Source organism: Chelonoidis abingdonii, chromosome 1 (assembly GCF_003597395.2).
Source record: "Chelonoidis abingdonii isolate Lonesome George chromosome 1, CheloAbing_2.0, whole genome shotgun sequence".
NCBI classification, from domain to species: domain Eukaryota; kingdom Metazoa; phylum Chordata; order Testudines; family Testudinidae; genus Chelonoidis; species Chelonoidis abingdonii.
Window position 1 is genome coordinate 196,581,192 of NC_133769.1, and position 7,643 is coordinate 196,588,834.

The following is a 7,643-nucleotide window of genomic DNA, read 5'->3' on the forward strand; positions in this document are numbered from 1 at the left end:
GGGCAATTGTGTAGGGCTGTGGGCAGAGGGGCACGGACCAGGGATGGTGTTGTGCCAGGCGCTGTGCATTTGTGGCAGAGCACTGTGCATAGCAGGTCTGAGGGAGCTCTAGCCATAGAGAATTGGGGGGGTGTTCTGGTGTTGGGTGGGGAGGTCCATGTGGTGTGTCATGGGCACACCCCCGAGGGGAAGGGGCCTGCTGGCAGCACAGAGCCAGGCGGGCCATTTTGCATCTGGCAACTGTTGGTTTATAAATAGTGCCATCACACTGGGCTGGGGAGAGCAAGGCCACCCCTGCCATGCCATGCCCCTCGCCAGCCCCTTACCTCAGAGACCGACTCCCCCGTACCATGCTCCATTGCCCCCATGGCGGCCCACAAATACGTTTGGCACTGGGCCCACAAAAGATTAATCCAGCCCTGTCCATGCTGGACCTGTGAAATTGACAAGAAAGCCAGCAGCTAGAGCCTGACTGCCCCTGGTTTCCTGCTCCCAGGTGGGCTGAACCCACCTGGCTCCCCACTCCCTGCTCAGGGAGCGGAGAAGGCCGGACTGCTGCCCCCCGATCCTGGGTCTCTGCTTCCCACGAGGAGCACAGCAGCCAATCAGATTCTGGGCGCAGATTTCCCCACGAGGAGCCCTGCTGTCCCCTCAGGTGCTCCACTCCATGCTCTCTGCCAGGAATGGGCAGCTGCTCTGGGCTTCTTACCTCCTCCTTCCCCTCTGACAACAGGACAGTCAACCAGACAACAGACGTGAATCTCCGTGCCCAGAGCCGGGCTTCCTCCTAACCCCAGCTTTTGGTTCCCCCGCTCCCCACTGGGAGCATAGCTGCACCTGACGGGGAGCTCTGCGCCCAAAGTCCAGTCAGCTGCCCCATATTCCCAGCAGGAAGGGGACAGCTGAGAAGCCCAATGCAGCTGCACCATTCCCAGCCTGGAGCAAGAAGCTGAGGGAAGGTCCAGCCAGGCTACCGGTGGAGAGCTGTGTCTGAAGGCACCTACATACACTGCCCCTCTTAAGTCGGTGGAAGTACTTCTGGTGAGGATGCACAGGGCCAGCCTTAGGGCAAACTTGTATTTTTGGCGTCTCTGGCCGCCATGGATGTGGCGCCCCATCCCCATTGCCCCTGACCCCAAAGTGCTCCCCATCCTCTGTTCGTCCCTAATCCCTGCACTGTGCCCCCTTTTCCCCAACCCCTACCCCTCCCTCCTGCGGCCCAACCCCATGCCCCTCCAGCACCTCTAAGTCTTGCACTGTGCCCCCTTTACCTCAAACCCCAGTACCCCACTCCTGTGCCCCTAAACCCTGCACCCACCCTGCTGCACCCACATGGGGAAACTGAGCTGAAAGCGCAGAGCAGCTGGCATTGCTGCTTGTTCCCCCTAGCCCCTCCCCCCGCCCGCAAGAACATTGCTCCACCCCACCCCTCTAGGGGACTGTGGGAGGGGAATGATGTTAGGGTTCCCTGCATCCAGGTCCACTTTCCTCACCTGGCCTGCATAAGGGGTGGGCAGGAAAGCAGCAGTTCCTGATGCCTTCCTTACAGCACAGCACAGCTCAGGTGGGGAAAGTGACCTGGACACAGGAAGCCATGGCATTCCTTGCTCTCCTCCTTACAGTCCCTTAGGGGGGCACAGAGGAATGTTGAGGGGGAGCAGCATCTATTCATCACCACTCTTTCCCCCCATCATGTTGCTCTGCTAGGAGGAAGCAGGGACCCGCCAGCCAGGAGCAGTGTCTGACTCTACACTGGCAGCGTGCACCTCTGTGCTTTCACACGGCAGCCCTTTGATCCTGGCGCCCCTGAGCAGTCGCCGGGGTGGCCCACCCCTAAGGTTGTCCCGGCACCACCAACAGATGAAGGGCAGTGTGGATATGAACACCCGCAGTAATTACTGCAGTGGCTGTAAATTGACCTAACATAGGTCAACATACATTTATAGTGTAGACATGCCCTTACGATGTTTACTTGAGCCCTGATACCAGGGTGTTGGAGCAGAGCCTGGAGCTGGAGCATGGAGCAGCTCCAGAGCAGTGCAGGTTTTTGCCTGGAGCTGGAGCAGAGCCGGAGCACAGCTCCAAAGCCCTGCCTGATACAGCAAAGCACTTAAGCATGTGAGCCAATCCCACTGACTTAAAGTTTATTTATACTTAAAGTTAAGCACATGCTTAAGGGTGCTTTGCTACACTGGGGCTTTGGGCAAGTCCTTTATCCTTCCTGTGCCTCAATTTCTCTATTTGTAAAACTGAGTTGTTAATAATGTTATGAGCTGTGTGAAAACTTGTTATGGATTGAGTTAAAACCTTGTTCAATCAAATGTGTGAACATGCCTGTGACAGGTTAGGTCGCACCCCACCCCCAATCCAGGATGCCACCTGATGTGCTGGGATCCCACTCAGCCCCCTGGCCCTGCCAGACTGAGTTTCCTTTGCACTGGGTTGCTGTGCTAGGCTCTCAAGCTCCTTTCCAGCACATACCCTTGTAAGACCACACCCAGCTGCAGACACAGACTGCAGTCAGAGCTGTGTGAGAAGATTCACCCAGCACTCATGTTCACACCCACTGTGGAGAGGTAAACCCCAGATAATACTATCTTGTGCTGCATAGAAAGATCTGTACTGTGCAAGCTCATAACAATTTTCACTCTCCCTCAATGTGTAGAGAGATATGCACAACTTCTTGCGTCCTCGTCCCCCGTTAAAAATTGCACAAACTGGATTTAATAATAAACAAAAACAAGTTTATTAACTATAGAAGGCAGATTTTAAGTGATTATAAGGGATAGCAAACAGAATAAGGCAGATTATTAAGCACATAAAACAAAATATGCAAACTAAGCTTAAGATCTTAAAGAGACTGGTTTCAAGAAGTAATTTCTCACCCTAAATGCTGTTTCAGGCAAGTGCAGAGTTTCTGTAGCTTAGAGTTCCAGTTATTTCTCTTTACAGAGTAGATTCCTCTGTCTCAGTCTTGACTCAGCCCTTGCCTTTCCCTCAGCTTAGTTCCTTTGGACTTGTCTACATTGATAAGTTTTGTCAATGAAACTAATGTCAACACGAAAAAATCGACAGAAGCAAGGTCACCAAAGCAAGTCTACATTTGCTCCCTCTGTCAACAGATTGTGTCCACATTTGGGGCACCATTGTCAACAGCATGAGCAATGCACTGTGGGTATTTATCCCACAGTACCTGGCAACACCATCAGTCACTAGGTGTTGTGGGAAGGCGGAAACAGAACACGGCGCATCCTTGGACATTCAAAATGTCTTGTCATGCACCCCTTTGCGTCCCAGCCCTCCAATGATTTCTGGCTTCTTTTCATGCCATTCTTGCTTTCCTTTCACACCGTTTTTCCAACTGTCAGTCTTTGAAGTGCGCACCAGCATCTGCAGTGAAAGAGGATGGATCCCACACGTCTCTCCTATGCGCTGTTAACAGTCATGAGGGCATTGCGCATGGCAGTAGAGTTATTCGCGAAGTTACTGACAGAGGATGAATTGCAGGCACCCAAGTGTGATATGAACAGCAACAACGTATCAGTGCTTTTGGCATTCACAGAGCATCTGCATGTGGTAGACCATCACTTTTGGGTTAGGGAAACAAGCACTGATTGATGGGATCGCACTATCATATAGGTGTGGGATGACAACGAGTGGGTACAGAACTTTAGGATGCGTAAAGCAACCTTCATGGAGCTATGTGCTTAGCTGGACCCCGGCTTGGGGCATAAGGACACCAGAATGAGAGCTGTCCTTTTGGTGGAGAAGTGAGTTGCAATCGCTGTGTGAAAGCTGGTGAATCCAGACTGCTACCGGTCAGTTGCAAATCAATTTGGAGCGGAGAAGTCTACTGTTGGAGCTTTTTTACTCCATGTGTGCAGGGCAATATATCGCAGCCTGCTGCAGAGGACCGAGACTCTAGGAAATGAGCATGAAATAGTGGATGGCTTTGCAGAGATAGGTTTCCCTAATTGTGGTGGGGTGATTGATGGCACACACATTCCAATTTTAGCGCCAGACCACCTTACCTCAGAATAGATCAATAGGAAGGGATACTTCTCCATGGTGTTGCAGACGCTTGTGGATCACCGGGTGTGTTTCACAAACATCAATGCAGGCTGGTCAGGAAAGGTGCATGACACACACATCTTCAGGAACAGTGGCTGTTCAGAAAGTTGCAGGCAGGGACTTTCTTTCCAGACCACAAGATCACAGTGGGGGTGTGGAAATGTTCACAGTAATCCTGGGAGACCTGGCTTACCCCTTAGAGCCCTGGATCATGAAACCTTACACAGGGCACCTTGACAGCAGCAAGGAGCATTTTAACAACTGCCTGAGCAGGTGCCGCATGGTAGTTGAATGTGCTTTTGGCTGTTGAAAGCTCGCTGGAGGTGTCTCAATGGCAGGCTAGACCTTACTGAGGATAATATTCCCATGGTCATAGCTGTGTGCTGTACTTTGCATAATCTGTGTGAATCTAAGAGTGAAATGTTTGCTCAGGTATGGAACACTGAGGCAGAACGCTTGGCTGCACAGTTTGAACAGCCAGATGCTAGGGCTGTCAGAGGAGCCCAGAGGGCTGCTATTAACATTAGAGAGGCTTTGAGGAACCACTTTGACAATGAGGGGCACCCAGGAGTGGCGCCAGGGTTTCTGATGCCCTAGGCGGATGGCCATTTCACTGCCCCCCACAGGTCCGGTGGACCTACCGCAGTCATGCCGGCGGACGGTCCTGGGGGCACCTAACAAATGTCTGCTTTGGAGTTGCTTCCCTGGTGCATCTATGTACAATTTTGGGGCCCAAGATCCATGCAACAAAATGATTTAGAAGCCTGTTCCCAAGAGTGAATTAATTGCTATACGCTTTTACAGAACACAGAATAAAAACATTGTACCATTAAATGCCTGACCCTTTATTTATTGTTAAAAAGGGTAAAATCTCACAACTGTGTGTAGCTCCAGCTATCATTGTCCAAGCTGTGAGAGGGGGTGGAGTGATGGGGAAACTCAGGAATGCTGTGAAGTGAAAAGGAATGTGTGAGCATAGAGTGGAGTGGGGTTGGCAAAGAATTGTATATGTGCATATGCTGCAGTGGAGGTCGACCACAGATCTGCTCAGTCTGCAGCTCTATCAAAGACTTGAGCATCTCTGTGTGATCCCCCGTAACTTTTATCATCCGCTTTATCACTTACCTAGCAAATGCTGCACTGGCTTCTCAGCACTCGTTGCGTTCCCTGATCTGTCTCTCATCGCGCTGTAGCACCTCCATGAACATGTTTTCTTTATTACGTCTTGGCTTCTTCCTTATCTGCCGAAGCTGGTCGGTAGTGGTGCATGGTGTTTTCCTCAAGGTCTCGGCTGCTGTGGGAAATGCACAGAAGAGGGATTGTTACATTCCAGCAAACGATTGAAACATTTCATTAACAAGGGCCTTTTGCAACTAGTAACAATCACTTTCTCACTGATTCTAGACAGGCACACAGCTCCGTGAGCACCCCAATCATGGTGAGTGTCAGGAATAGGGGAAAGGCGGTTTTATATACAGATCAAATGGTCCTGGCTTGCAGGGCAGCTTTGCAGGTAACTCATTCTAAAATTATCACACACTTTTTCAGAGGCAGCCAACCTGCTTCCTGACATCTCACTGCTGCAGGTGAGGAGGGAAACCAACACATAACTACTGCATGCTTGCGGCTTTCACCCCAGTCTATATGCAGCTCAACTATGTGCCGCGTTGGTCCCAGCTCCATTGATTGCTAAATGGCATGGTACAGTTTCCTACAGTGGGGGAACTAACAAGGCTGCAATCCCTTGGAATCTGCGGCAGAGGATAGCAAGTACCTCTCGGAAACTTTCCAGAGCATCTCTCTGGAAGATTCCCTGCAGGTCTTGATGTCCATCGACACCCTGCTTGGCCATGCAGATTAACTACACAGGGCAATGTCCAGCTCACATAAAACACTACCTGCCTCCCACTTTTCTCTCATCTACGTCCTGCTACCCGTAGAGCACTTCTGGAGTGGAGTAATGTTCCTGGCTGCCTGCCTCACTGGGCAACCCCACTGGGAGCTCCACATCCTCTTCTAACTCCACTTCTTCATCCAGAATTTCAGCCTCCGGGTTGACCTCTCTTTCTGCTGCCTCTGAAGTATCCACGGGGCTATCGGTGATGGAAGTGGGGTCACCACCAAGGATATCATTCAGCTCCTTATAGAAGTGGCAGGGCTTAAGTGCACCACCAGAGCGATGGTTTGCCTCCCGTGCCTTATGGTACACCTGCCTCAGCTCCTTTATCTTCTCTCTGCACTGCTGCGTGTCCCAATCATAGCCCTTTTTGCACGAGCCTTGAGAAATTTGCCCGTATGTGTCCCGATTCCTATGGATCAATCACAGCTACGACTGAACAGACATCTCTCCCCATATACAGATCAGATCCAACAGCTCAACGGCAATCCAAGCGCGAGCATGTTTGGTGCGATAGCCAGCCATGCTTACCTGGGAAGCTCATATAGGAAGCCAGAAAGCAGGAAATGAGATTTAAAATTTCCGGGGCTGCAAGAGGGAGGGGCGGGTTAACTACAGGGCAGCAGAGTTCAAACCACTGACCAGAGTGGCAGCATGGGAATTGTGGGACACTTTTTGGAGGCCAATGAAATTGGGGGAAAAAAGGTGTGGTGTTTACACTGGCTGTTTGTCGAAAATAAAAGGAGGGGAAAAACAAAAGTCTCTCATGGGAGTGGAAGTTTTTTGTTGCGAAAATGAGGCATTTTTTTCCGACAAAAGTCCCATTGCAGTGTGTACGCTATTGCTGTTTTGTTGCCAAAAGGCAACAAGCCGTAAGTCTCTTCGGGTACTTTCAGCAGTCTTTCTTCTTGGATAGGCAATGGAGGAGAGCCCTCTTTTGCATATAAGATTTACATAAGGCAAGACTCTTCTGTTTCCCAGTCTTGATTCACCCTCCTTTTAATGGAAAATTACTAGAAGTCCAAGATAGTGTTGAGTACCAGGTGACAGGACCACCTGACCTAGCAGTGTCACAGCCACATTCCAGGATGCCTCTCAGGAAGGAGAGAGAATAGTATCTTTGAAGTCTTATTGTTTCTTCCTAATGGCTCATCAAAGTGATGCCCTGTTGTCTGGTGGGTGTCTCCGAAATAAAAAAACAGTTGTAATTGTTACATAATCAATATTCCTAACTTTAGATACAGAAATGATACATGCATACAAATTGGCTAGTCATATTCAGTAAATCATAACCTTTCCAATGATACCTTACAAGACCCATCTTGCATAAAATATATCTCAGTTATGCCATTTCCATATCATGAGCATATTTCCATAAAGAATATGGGGAATATGCCTGTCACTTAAGATTGCTGTAAGAAACACTTAGGATGCTCCACCTGAAATAAAGCCTAGTAGAGTCTGCCCAGAAACTAACACCATGAGGGCAGAGGGTTCCCTTGGGTGTTGTTACTAGGTGCGGGGGTGTGAGAGAAAAGAGAATATACAGAAACTGATGTGACAGACTCAGACCAGTGTGGTACAGGAGTCTGGTAGAGGGCAAATATACTGGTCACTAGGTGAGTAGTTTTCTGTTCCCTGAGTGACCAGAGCAGGGGCTGCACTAGAGTAATCA